Consider the following 13,454-nt stretch of genomic DNA (forward strand, 5'->3'; position numbering starts at 1 on the left):
AGGTGTTCCTTGGCCATAGATCCATCCCTCCAGTCTCTTCCTCTGTGTCACAGAGCTGTTTTCTCCCTTTGTCTTCTTCTCTTCTCATACGGACACTAGTCATATTGGATTAGGCCCACCCTAATGACCTCATCTTAACTTGATTACATCTGTAATGACCCTGTTTCCAAATAAGGTCACATTCACAGGTACTGGTGGTTAGGACTTCAACATATCTTTTGGGAGGACACAATTCAACTCATAATTAATGGGTTGAAGTCTGATCAGTCATTAATAACAGTTATTTAAAATGTGTGACTTTTGCATTAGACTTTGATTCAGTGGGCTTTAAAACACTTCATAGCCATTCAATTATAAGAATCTCAACAATAGTCCAGAATGACATAGGTGTCTTTTTTTAAGAAAGCAAATTTCAGGTAAACAAATTCAGGCATAGGTCACTGTGATGGATCTTAAGTCTAGAAGAGAACTGAGAGGACAGAAACGTGGATAAAGACCATCCTATAGAAGGTGCTCTCTCAGCACCAGCTGCCTCTGCTGGGAGGAAAACACTGGCTTTCCTTCTGACCAACTCTCATGATGTAGGCACAAAGAGGTGCAGCCTCAAAACCTTAGAGAAGGCATCAAGGGGAGAAAAGGGTCTAGTTAAGGACAAATTATATACATTGGGAGTATGGAGCCAGATAGGAGTAGAAGTTAAAATCGAAAACTGTTTCATGCAGCATTTTCTGATCCAGTTATGTATTTCATAGGTAAACTGAAATACACAGTATTTAAACACACCATTACCATGCTCTAATATCAAATCAGATTTTCCTTTGGTCAGTAGTGTAGCTAGAGTGGAGTGGCCACAGCAATTACTGTAGCTACAGCCCAGGAGATTCACAAAATTATTAAGTTACAGAGAAAGTAGAGTGAAGCAAATGAGAAAAGAAAACTGAACAGTGGTGAGGGGAGTGATGGTTGGGAGGAGGAGCTGAGGGTGAGGAAAATTTCTCTGTAGGAAATATCCACTATACTCAAAGATAGCTTGTTTTCTGCTAACCTATGGGTTCTGTGTAATGTCTTAGATTGTGACTACTACTTATCCTTGGCTTTATGACTGAAGATAGACTTCCAAAATTTGTGAATAAATTGGATTTTTAAAAGACAGACATTTTCCCTGTTGTAATTTGAGAGTATTTTTCCTTTTATTTTTCTTTTCTTCTTATCAGTATATTATTATAGCTGTCTTACTCCAGGTTATTTCATTGCAAGTACTCTGACACTTACTAGATCTAGCTTAAGTAAAAAGGAGAAATATGTCATAAGGAAGTATTTTCAAGATACCAAATACAGGAAGTTTCTTTGGGCCTTATAAGGAAGAGGAAAGTGAAAAGCTATGAGGACTCATACCTGGCATGTTCTCTCTCTTCTCTTCAGTCTGTGTCATTCTCTTCTCTCACAGCAAATCAGCTTTCTGTGCAACCCCATATACACGAATAAAGATGGCAACCTCATAATGGCAGCCTAAACTTTAGATGGGTAACTACATTTTAGGTGAATAAAAAAAGTCTGAGCAATCAGACTTTGATTCCTGGGTCCAACTTCCCCAGAAGGTAGACCCTGAATGGCCCAGCTTGAGTCAGTGACAATTCATGGTACAATCAAGGGGTGTGGAGGCAAGGTCAGAGACTATTATGTAGGGGCTAGAGTGTGGCCACTGGGTGAAGAGGACAGTTCTCAGAGACAGGGGGAAGAGTCTTTAATCTAAATAAGGACTCAGGAATTAATGCTCTATAATGACAATTATGCCAAGGAAATTTCTATTTTTAAGAGTGAATCTTGGTATGAATCCTTTTACAAAGATAAATATTTTTAGTCAATTGGTAGTTAAACCTCTGTTTTAAGTTAAAATTTTTTTGTATAGTAGAGCCTAATTATAATTGACATTTTGCATATTTTTCCAAATAATTATCCTCACCTGAAGGAGGGTATTAAATCCTGGCTTACAGAGGGGGAAGTTGGTTTGGTTTTCAAGCACCAAAGTTAAACTTATCTGGTTATCTCAAGGGAAGGAGGGACCCGTTTGCCAGGAACACCTTTTTCTTTGAGACTATAAGGAAGAGTTAGAGGATTGATGTAGAGATAGAGATATGCTGAAATGCAGAAGAGGTTTGGGAAAATGTTTTTTGCTATATCCAACCAAACGTTGAAGACAGTAGTCCTAAAATAACTGGATGATTCAAAGTAAAGAACACTGCTTACTTGTCTGTCTGTCTGTAATGTCATCTTCCTGCCTTTGCCTTTGGCTTATATTTCTAGACCTGGGATAAATCAGCCTCTCTCCATTGCTACTTCCTTTCTAACTTCAGAAAAGTACATCTTCCCTATGTTGAAAGGAAACAAACTAACTCTCAGATCTCTCCCCAACCCCTTTACATGAGCCTGTTTCCCCTTCAGGGTCTTTCCTATATCTTTCTTTGCTCTTACATTTGTGCTCTTCTTAAGAATGTTTTCATCATTTCATCATTTAATGATGTAGTGGTTTGTTTTTTTTTAATCCAAATGCAGGTCTTTGCATTTATCTGTATTACAACTCAGCCCTTATCATTCCAACCCACACAGTTATGTGTAATGCAATAAATTGTGACAAATGCTTCAGGATTACTAAGAAAATCCAACACATTTCTTATACCTCCCAGCTTGGTGATATCTGTAAATTATCCCTACCACAACCATAGTAGGCATTTAATAACTGTGGTAAGGGTTTAAAAATACTTTTTTGTTTAATCTTCAAAACAACTCTTGGGGCTGGCCTGGTGGCATAGTGGTTAAGTTCATGTGCTTCGCTTGGGCGGCTCGGGATTCATGGGTTCGGATCCTGTGGATGGACTTACACACCAAGCATCAAGCCATGTTTTGGCAGTGTCCCACATACAAAATAGAGGAAGATTGGCACAGATGTTAGCTCAGTGACAATCTTCCTCAAGCAGAAAGAGGAAGATTGGCAACAGATGTTAGCTCAGGGCCAGTCTTCCTCACCAAAAACAAAGAAACAAACAAAACCCCCAACTCTTCAAGGAAGATATTATTATTCCCATTGTACCGATGAGGAAATGGAAACTTAGGAAATCTAAATGACTTCCTTGGTGAAAGCTGTGATTCAAACCTGGGTCAGCCAGACTCTCAAGTTTAAGTTCTCAAACCCTTAGCTGTGGATTTTCAACCTTGGCTTGGCAGCTAAACTACCTACCAATTTTAAAAAGAGGTAGAAGCCAAGGCCTCATCTCACATGTACTGTCACAGTCTTGTTGCAGGCACAGGTTTGGGGAGTGGCAGTCAAGAACCACTACTGCCATGTTGTACTACAGTGGAAGGACAGAATCTTGCCATGTGCCACTACACACTGCCCCATGGTTGGCAATTAGCTGCTGATTTTTACTTTTAGATATGGCCACACAATCAGTTTTGAATCTAAATATGTTACTATCCAACCCACATTTCTTGTTTCTCCATATTGTGTGAAAGAATGGGTCAAATTTCTTGGAATTCTCTTTTATCATTATCAAACAATAGGGGATACTTTCTCAAATGTTTGCCCTGGAAACAAATTTCTAAATATGTCACTACTAGGGATCACATAAAGAGCTAAAAAATTCTCTACAGAGTGAAAAAAAGCCGGGGTTGTATTGGCTTAAAAACCTTAGTGAGGAGAGAGGCTTTCATTCTCTGAATGACACTAAGCAAGTCACTTCATCTCTCTGTGTGGGTAGATTGATTTCTCAATTCTGTAAGCCTATGAGTAATATATTTCCCTTGTCTACCCTGTCTTCCATATCCAAACCACTAATATAAAAAAGAATCCCTCCCCCTTAGCAAAAACCCCTCAATATTTACTAGTTCCAAATAGCTTTCCCTGCAAACAGGCAGTAGATAGTAAGATACCATGCCTGGTTGAATAAACACATCATTGCGAAATAGAGAAACATCACTTACTACAATGAATGTATCTGCACTGTTTCAGAGTTCTAACACAGGCATTTCTTTTTCCTCACAAAAGAGAATATTTTTATTTCCACAGTTCAGATGCGTTTCATTTTAAGCCTGATGTTAAGGCCACCTTCAGCACTTTATCTTCTTTGTGTGGGTCTGTGTTCTGATTTCTACTCTAGTCACAGTTTTCGTTTGCAGGAAAAGGGAACTCTCATGGTGGTTGCTGCTTGTAATTTCAGTCTCAATATTCTAAGCAGATTTTAGATTTGCCATTGAGTCACAATTCCTATCTCTAATTTCTTTTTAGAAATTAAAAGAAGGACTCTCCAGTATATTTTGCCTGTAAGATAGCAGCCATAGAAATCCAATTTCCCTGTAAATCCCTGCCTCTTATGAGAAAAGAGGGCTCTAGTTATTTACTTTAAAGAAGTCAGTGTTAATTCAAGTCACTTCCTATTCTGCTATCATTTGCTCAAAGACGTTTTGCAATGGGTCTTATGTAAGAAGAAATGGAGGGGTTGCTTTGGTGAGGTTTATTTAAATAAACCATTAAATACAAGCTAGACCTGAATCGCAGCATCATTCGTGTATGGAGAAACAGGGGCTATAACTGCATGTTTTTTCAAATTGACAGAAAGAGGACTAAAAATAAGTGAAAAAGGTCTTCAGAAGCGGGTCACAGGCTACTCCTTTGGCCTCACCTCTTACCACTCCCCCTTCCTTCACTGTCCTCCAGGCACAGTGACCTCTTTCCTGGTCCTTGAACTTGCCAAGCACATTGCCTTCTCAGGGTCTTTACCTTTGCTAGTCCCTCTGCTTGAAACTCTTTTCCCAGATAGTCACAGGACTGGCTCATTCTCATCCTTCAGATCTCTGCTCAAATGTAGGTTACTCTGGGAGGTCTTTCCTGGCAACCCGGACTAAAATAGCACACCGCCTTCTCACTTTCTACTCCTTTACTTTGTATTATTTTTCTTAGAGGCAATTATACACTGGCACATTATACATTCAAGGCATTTTCACTGCTTTATCAAAATACAAGCTTCAGTAGGACGAATAGGCGAGTTGAGTTCACATAGCATCCTTGGGGTCCTACAGCCTGGCATCTAGTAGGTGCTCTGTAAACGCTTGCTGAATGAACGAATGAGACTCTTTGGGGAGTTGTTTCTCATTCACCGGGCCTTGTTGCCAATCTGCAGGCAGCTGGGAGCCTCATCCCTCTCACCCCTTTCCAGCAGAGGTGACGGATTGGAGTCAGGCGCTCGGGATTGCACTGGCACGGAGCGGCGCGTGTAAGGGCGTTGCTCCAACTCTTGGCGCAACTTCTCCTCGGCCTAGGGGCCTGGACTGGGGAAAGACAGGTTTGCCGCACCCGGAACGTGGAAGCGAAAGCAGCAAAGAGACGACAGTAGGCGGCAGGGGAAAGCCTCGGCGCGGTGCCGGGCCGCGCGCAGGGGGCGCCTTCCTGGCCGGGCCGACTCATTCCCAGCCGCCTCCACGGCGAGCGGCGGCCACTCACAGCCCCATCTGGGGAGGGCCGGGCCCACAGCGGGCCCACAGCGGGCCCCGAGCTCCCGACAGGACCGAGGGCCCAGCTAGCCCGCGCCACCTCATCTTCCCCACCCACTCACGCCCAGGGGCTGCCCGACAAATCTCCGCGCGCGACCACAGGCTTCCCGAGAGGCCACGGTCCTGCGTGGCACGCCCCCGTCAGCCCCGCGGCGCGCGCCCGGAGGACCACCGCGGGGCGGAGCGGCGCACGCGCGCACGCTCAGTCGGGGGACGCGCGCCAGCTCTCGCCCCGCCCCCGCCCTGCTCGGAGGCGGCCTCAGTCAGCAGTGAGCCGGCCGCCCGACAGGAGGCCAACTGGGAGGCAGGGACACAAACAGGGCGTCTGACCCAGTGCCGCCTGCGGCGCCGAGAAGACACTGTGGCTAGGGAGAGGGTGGAGACGACGACTGTGACGGGCTTCCCGGCTGCCCGAAGTGGGAGTGGTGTGGGCTAAGAGGAAGAGGAACAGAAGGGGGCAGCAGGGGCTGCCGCTAACGGCCTCCCTGGGCGCTGACCGGCTGGGCTGGCGCCCGGCTCGCTCGGGAGTTCGCGTCGCCGCCGCCGCTCGGCGCCTGGGCCCGGTCTTGCGGCGCGCGTCGAGGCGGAGAGCTGCTGCCTCCGCACAGCGAGAGAGGCCTGGTCCTCGCCGCCGAGGGATGTGAGTGGGAGCCGAACCCGCGCGGGAGGGCCCCGGAGGGCCCAGGCTGGCGGACGCTCGGAACCGTGTCCGCTCGGGGGGCGTCGCAGATCTTGGCGGGCCGGAGGCGCTGAGTAGGAGCAGCCCCTGCGGGCTTGGGGGCGCGTCCTCGTCGCCCGATCCGCGCAGCGAGTGAGTGTTGTTGCTGCCTGGCCTCTGAGTGGGGGGCAGCAGTTGTTTCTCCTCCTCCCTCCCACCTCCTGACCCCCGCTTTCCCCCAGCTAGTGGTAGTAAACTTCTCAGCAAGACCATCTTCCTCTTTAAGAGGAAACCGACAACGGAGTGTCTTGCTGTTGATATTTGCATCCATGTGTCCCTGATATTCCGCCACCCCCTTTCCTTATCCCTCTTTAAAATAGTGTAGACATCTCAACAGCCTAGAAAAGAGCATCCATTTCCCCTGGATTTCTGCGGCCCTAACTGCTACTTCTTTTTTTTAGGTTTCAGAAGCAGGCAAGGGAACAAGATGTGAACTGTTTCTCTCCCGCAGTAACAGAGGCCCTTCCTCCCCTTCCCGCGGCGGTGGGTATGCGTTCCTGGCTGCTGTCCTTTATCGCTGCAGTAGAGGAGAGGGTGTCTAGCTGTGAGTGTGTGCGTAGGAAGGTTGGAAGCGTGTGTCGACAGGCAGGGCTCATTCTCTTTTGAAAATGGCAGTGCTGAACTTTTAATGTTGGTCTGGGAGGGTATTTGGAGGTGTTTAATTTGTTGTTGCTCTTAGACCCTTTAAGAAACATTCATCATTGCCTTCTCTGCTGATTGTTATGGCTTTGCAGAGGAAACGCTGTCGGTTACCCTTTCTTCTCAAGCAGCCGGAGATTCTTAATCTTCCAAAGAGGAACATGTTCAAGTAATGAGAAATACCTGTTGAGCAGCCTAACCTTAGCTGTTCTTGCTGGGGTTTCTGCTCCCACAATGAATGCTTCCCGGATAGTTTTATCTGCCTAAGTTTGCTGTGTCAGTTGAATTCACCCAGTTTTCTTTCCGGTGGTTATTAATCTGTCAAGAGAAACTCCTTTTCTTTGAATGAAAAGGTAGAAGCGGCTGAGTATGTCATAGAGGGGAGGAGAAATGTGGAAAAGGAAACCAGAAGTGGGAATAAAAGAGATGACGATTGCTTTTGGTTTCATAATAGGTTTGTACAAGTGAGTTGTTGGGCTACTGCAAATATTCTGATATAACACCCAGCAGATGTGAAGATGAATAACCAACCTTTGGCCTCCCTTTCCCCACCCACTTCACCTTTTACCACTTCAAATGTGAGAGTTGCTTGCTTGTGTGTGCACATATCTGTTAGTGTGTAACATATCTGTAAACTGGATGTGTTCAACACTTGCCTTAGTAGTACGTGTATTTACCTGTACAGGAAAGCTGCAGTACTTGCTGACTAGATAAGCACACAATGCTTTTTATTTTCCTCTAACAGAATGTCCTGTGTTTGGAGGTTATAGCTTGTTTTAGGGACCGGTTAAGGAAAAGCTTATTTCATTTACTGGTTTTTCCTGGTGATTTGAGACAGGTGTCTTATGTATAGGAAGGCAACACGATTATCTTTTCTCTACTTCACCTGGCTATTGCTGAAAGATGAGATGCTTTTGAGGCAGAATAGGAAAGAGCATTGGCTTTGGAGTTAGATCTGGGTTTGAATCCTGGTGTTCCTACCACTTAATAGTTGTATTATTTAAAATCTCTTTGAGCCTCCCTTTTCTTATAAGATTCTTGTGAGGGTTGAATAAGATTGTACATGCAAAGCAGTACATTGTTTGCCTACTTTAGTCTTGGCTACTATCATGGCTGGGCAGGCATAGGAGATTCAAAGGGGGCAGAATGACTCTGCATAAGGTGATCTGCCAGTGACCAGTGTTTCCTCCTTTTTAGTGTAAGGGGAAAAAGGACTTTTAGGCCTTGAACTGGTTAAGGGGTCTTGTAGCCTTTTTATGGAAAGGTTTGACTTATCTCTCTCTCCTTAACACTCCCCCTCCCCTTGTGCTGCCCTACCAACTATTGTGCTGCCCTCTTGTGGTTAACTGTGCCAATAAGGACATTCTTTTGCTCCTCCCCAGTTACGTTTCCCTCCCCCCCCTTTTTAGGACCCTTCCCTTTGCTCCCAGTTTCCCAAACTGTGTGCTGAGGTGCCCCAGAGCACCAGTGAACTGAGGATTGAACTGTTATTTTGAGGTAGTTCACAGTTTCAACATTAGATTGACACATTCCTTTCTACAATGTCATGTCTTTGCAAAGCTGTATTTTTAGAGGTTGTTTTGATAAAAAGTAACTACTGCATGAAAATCAACATGATATAGGAAATGAGAAAGTGATGTCCAATTGATTCCAAGGTTTGAGAAGTTGTACAGTGCCCAACAGGCACTAAGTTGTAAGGACATTAACATTTAAGTGGTTTGAGCCCACCTACTTAAGTATTTCTTTTGGCCTCGGGATGCCATGAAAAAATTACTAAGACTAAGGACTCCCTAAATGGAGAAAGTTTGGGAACCTCTGCCTTAGCTTTTGGTTGGTTTTTCTGATAAAAATTTTTTTAATGGAAAAACTGCATTTTTAAATGTTGGTCACTAATGGATCATCCTCCCCACCAAAATTATTGTTAAAATTATTGATACAAACCAGCTGATCATGGCTTAATATATTTCCTCTCCTATTTAAGATCTTTGTAGCTTCTCCCTAGTTCTTTCATTTTAAAACTAATCCTGTTGCTTATTTGTCATTCTGGTCACTTCCTGGTTTTCTCAGTACTGGTCTTTTACTAGTATTTTTGAGCATCTCCTTAAACTCAACATGCTCCAAATGAAAATCATCATTTTTATACCCCTTTGTAATTTCCTTCTCTCCTGGTCATATAGGCTTTAAATTAGGCATCGTCTTTAAACTACCTCTTTCATTTACCTCTTATATTAATCCATTCAAGATGTCCTATCCATATTTGTTTTGTCTCTCGTATCTCTGCTTACCCCACTTTGTCACCTGAATACCTGGACTCATTTCCTCAGCCTAGAATATTGAAAGTCATGTCAACCTCTCACAATCCAGCATCCTTCCTTCTCTTTATCCTCAATAGAAATGTTACTCTAATACTCCTTATTGTGGCATTCTCTTGCCCCCAAATTTTCAGTGGCTTCCCATTTTTCTACCTACTAAAGTTAACTTCCTTTTCCTGGCTTTCAAGATACGCTATCATCAATCCTTACCTCATTTATTCACTCTTTTGTCTAAGGACCCTCAACAAGCATTCTCTTCTGTAGTCTTGCAAGCTGCTTCCCATACTTTCTAATAACAGCTATGCTTATTCTATCTTTTAACTTTCACTCATGCTTTCCTTCCTTCCTTCCACCAAGCCCAATTCTATACCCTGTTGCACTACTCAGTAATTGTGGACTAACTGAGCAGGGCCTCAGTCTCATCTGAAAAATGAGAATTGTAGTACTTTTTCCATAGAGTTGTAGTGAGAGTTAAGGGAGTTAATACCTGAAAAGCCCTCCAGACCAGCACCCTGGGACATTAAGCATTCTTAAGTGTTAGCTGTTATTATTGTAATTATTTGTTGTCACTGTGATTATTACTGCTTTAGTATAATCATGTACTGCACAACAATGTTTCAGTCAACAAGGGACTGCATATACAACTGTGGTCCTATAAGATTAGTACCATATAGCCTAGGCGTGTGGTAGGCTGTACCATCTAGGTTTGTGTAAATACTGTAGGGGAGGAAGAAATTCTCCTTTACCCTTCTAGGTTCTTCTGACTGATCTAAGAATTAAATTGACATGAGACAGATTAATAAGAGAAAAATAAAAGTTTAATAACATGTATACATGGGAGAAACCCAGGAAAATTTGAGTAATTCACCAAAATGGCTGAAGTGCTCACCTAAAATAACAGCCTCAGCTAATGACATAAGAAGATGTTGAGGGTAGGGAGAGTGAGGGACTTCAAAGAGAAGGAAGGCAACTCTCAGGTAGGTGAGAAGGAGTAAACATTTGGAAAACAAATGTCTCTGGCCACGCGGAGGGGAGCCCAATAAACAGGCTTTTCTGGGTTCCTCCCTACCACCTAGTTTGTCTTATGCTAAGGTGATAGCTCGCTTCCTGAGACAGATTTTTTAAATCTGAATTCTTTTAGGCAGTTAAGGGGGCAGTAACAAGAAAAACTTTTTGAGTCTTTTGTTTCTTAAAAATAATCAGCCTAAAATAATCCTCACGTTAAAGAGACAAATTTTAGGGGGGAGGGCAAATTTTATTCCCCTTTAGTATGCTCTGTGATATTTGCACAACGATGAAATTGCCTAAGTATGTATTTCTCAGAACACATCCCCATTGTTAAGCGATGCATGACTGTACTACTATACTCCTGGTGAAACTGTTTCTCACTAAATATTGCTTTTTTCCTCTTTATATTTCTGTAGTTCTTTTAGTCTTGAATAGCTTCACCTAGTTTAATTATTTACCCTGCTTTGGTTGTTTGATAGTTATTTTCCCAGTGTTAGCCTTCTTTTCAAGTTGATTGGATATGCTTTGTGGAACAATACCTAGATTAAAAACACACACAAACACACACACACACACACACACACACACACGGTGCTGAGCACATGGGGAGCATTCAGTAAATGCTGTGTATTAAAAAGGAACTTTAGTCAGTCACCAAACAAATATTTATTAATACCTACAATGTAAAAGGTATTTTACTATGTCCAAAAGAGATGCAGAAAAATATAAAATAGATTCCTTTCTCTGAGAACTTAAAATGTACTTGGGGAAATAAGATAAATAGTAAAAGTTTTATGTATTTGAGACCATTTAGAGCTGAAGTGCGCAGATAAGGGCTCCCGAGAGGCTTTAGAATCAAAACTGGGCAGGATTTGATTTTGCATAAGAGGTAAGAACTTGTGTAGGAGGTAAACAAAGTCAAAATATGCATGACACATTCAGAGAACAGTACACAGGCACAACTTGACTGAAATGAAGGTTTGTGTGGAAGAGTAGTAAGAAATCAGGTTGAAAATGTGGATTGGAATTAGATATAGATTGAAGTACTAGGGTGAGAAGAATGTACTTTGCACCACAGGTAACAGAGGAGCTTTAAAAGGTTTGGACTGACAAAAAACTTGCTGAAAGAAGTATTTTAGGAAAGTAGCACCAGTGCTAGGTATAGTATGAATTGGAAAGAGAGGTGATAGAGCTAGGAAAATAATCTAGGCCTAAAGTAATAAGGATTTGGATTTAGTGGACATAGGACTGGAGAGAGATCACATAAGGCTTTGCTATGGACTCGGTGAGAAAGGAGGATTTGGTAGGGGGAGGAAGAGGAGTAATCAGAAATGGCTTTCAAGTTTTGATCCTCAGTGACAGAGGAAATCAAAGAGTGTTGGAACTCCAAGACATCTGAGAACATTTGGGCCAGTCTGTACATTTTGTGCATTAGGAATCTGAGACCCAGAGAGATTCAAAAATATTTCCAAAGTTACTCACCTAGTTAGTGACCAAAAAACCCTAAAATTTTATTAATGGCAGTACTGACAGAAATAAGTATGACAGTATTGGAAGCTGGTTGAGGGGATACAGGCAGCTGGGCTTGTATATTGGATATGTTGAGGTTGAGGTGACAGTGGGATAGGCAAGGTTAAATAGATATACAGTGGGACATTTAACTAGAACTTGGTAGAGAAATTTCAGGCTGGAATTGTGGTGCTCAGAGAGAATAGCGTGAACCTGTGGTTGAGCCTTGGGAATTGCACATAATTAGTGAAAGAAGAGGAATTAGCGAAGGAGACAAAGAAGGAGCAGTTAGTATGAGAGGCAAGTGGGTGGGTAGGTTAAGAAGGTGAGAGTGATTATTAAGAAGGTGAGAGTGATTATCAAATTCATCATTATTGATCACTGCCAAGAAATGAGAAGAATCAGAACTGAAAAAGGCCTTAAAAATGTGTACTAGTGTTTTTCCTAACATGAAATCTAGAAAAGCAGGAGAAAAAAAAATTACTTGCAGAAATAACTACTGTTAATATTTTGTTCTCTCTAGTATGACAAACGACCTTTGGATTTGACTTTTAGGTGATCAATGGAGACTTCTATCCAAAGCTCTCCAATGTTAGGACTAATGATGAGAATTTTAGGCATAACAAAGACTAGGAGGTATTTTATGACAAAGCTTTTGTCATTCATCTCTGTCCTCTCATATCACACTACACAGATACTGTTATTCCTTATAGGCATTAGCCTTGTGTTATTTGAAGGATTAGACATTCAGTGTTTAGCATTAGATATTCAGGGGTCTGGCAGATTAGACAAGTGGCCTCTGGGTGCTTTTGTGCTGGTAAGATCTGAATAAAATGTAAAGTATTAATTTCTAGAAGGAAAGAGAAATTCTTGGTAGATAATTTGGAAAAGTGAAGGTAGCCTGATTAAGAATGTTTATGTTAGGAGAATTGGAAAGGGCAAAAGGAAGCATTAACTGTTTTTGAAGCCTGTACAGTATAGCTACCAGAGGTGAACTAGATTGAGATAGTCTATGGGCTGTGTGTTTTGCTCAGATGGTTATTTTGATCTTCCCAAGGACATCTTTCTGTCAGCTCTCTGGTATCAGTCCTTGGGAGTAGGGCATTCGTTATTGCTTACTAAATGATTTTAGTTTAATAAATTCTGACCATGAAATATAATGCTGCTAGGTAGTATTTTTGTAACCTAAAAGGCAATGAGATGTGAGGAAGTGCCCTGTTTTAGAAATCAGGAGATCAGGGACTTACTGCTGTCAGCATGGTGTGTAATTTTGAGCAAGTCACATAATCCTTGAACCTTATTTTTTCCTCATTTGGAAAATGAAGGAGCAGACTAAATCTTTTCTTAAAACCTTTGTTTACTTTAAAAAGGTGGAATCATGTGGTAAAATGTGTATAAAATTTAAGACATAAATGGCTTACCAATGTTTATAACAAAAAACAGCAACCCCTTGCCCTTCCCCCGTCCTGATTCCTGTTCTCCAGGAAACTGCTTTCAAATCATTTAAGTGTCTTCTGGTGCTTACCGCTGTCTTTCTAAATAACTTAGTCTGTCATTAATAGACACCTCCGTGCGCCGCCTGCCTCCCTCCACCCCCTGCCCATTCTGTACCTGTACCTACATGCTGCCCGTTTCCCCTTACAATGAATGAACTGCTCAATGTCCCATCTAAGGCTTCTCCATCTACTTGTATAGAGGAACCCATCCCCTTTAGCCTTCAAGGA

The 13,454-nt window shown here is 42.6% G+C and overlaps 1 protein-coding gene across 6 annotated transcripts in view; it reads left to right on the forward strand.

Moving 5' to 3' along the window:
* Window positions 1-5,231: 5,231 nt before the first annotated feature.
* Window positions 5,232-13,454, forward strand: part of JAK2 (Janus kinase 2) — a 136,293-nt gene continuing 128,070 nt past the window's right edge. The window contains exons 1-2 of one of the 6 annotated variants that reach the window (XM_001492663.7): window positions 5,232-6,355; window positions 6,664-6,745. The gene's annotated coding sequence lies outside the window, so the exon portion shown is untranslated. Of the gene's footprint in view, window positions 6,356-6,663; window positions 6,750-13,454 lie in introns of all 6 variants that reach the window. The other 5 variants (XM_023627314.2, XM_070248281.1, XM_070248283.1 and 2 more) reach the window with 5 other exon arrangements.

Source organism: Equus caballus, chromosome 23 (genome assembly GCF_041296265.1).
Source record: "Equus caballus isolate H_3958 breed thoroughbred chromosome 23, TB-T2T, whole genome shotgun sequence".
Classification (NCBI taxonomy): Eukaryota; Metazoa; Chordata; class Mammalia; order Perissodactyla; family Equidae; genus Equus; species Equus caballus.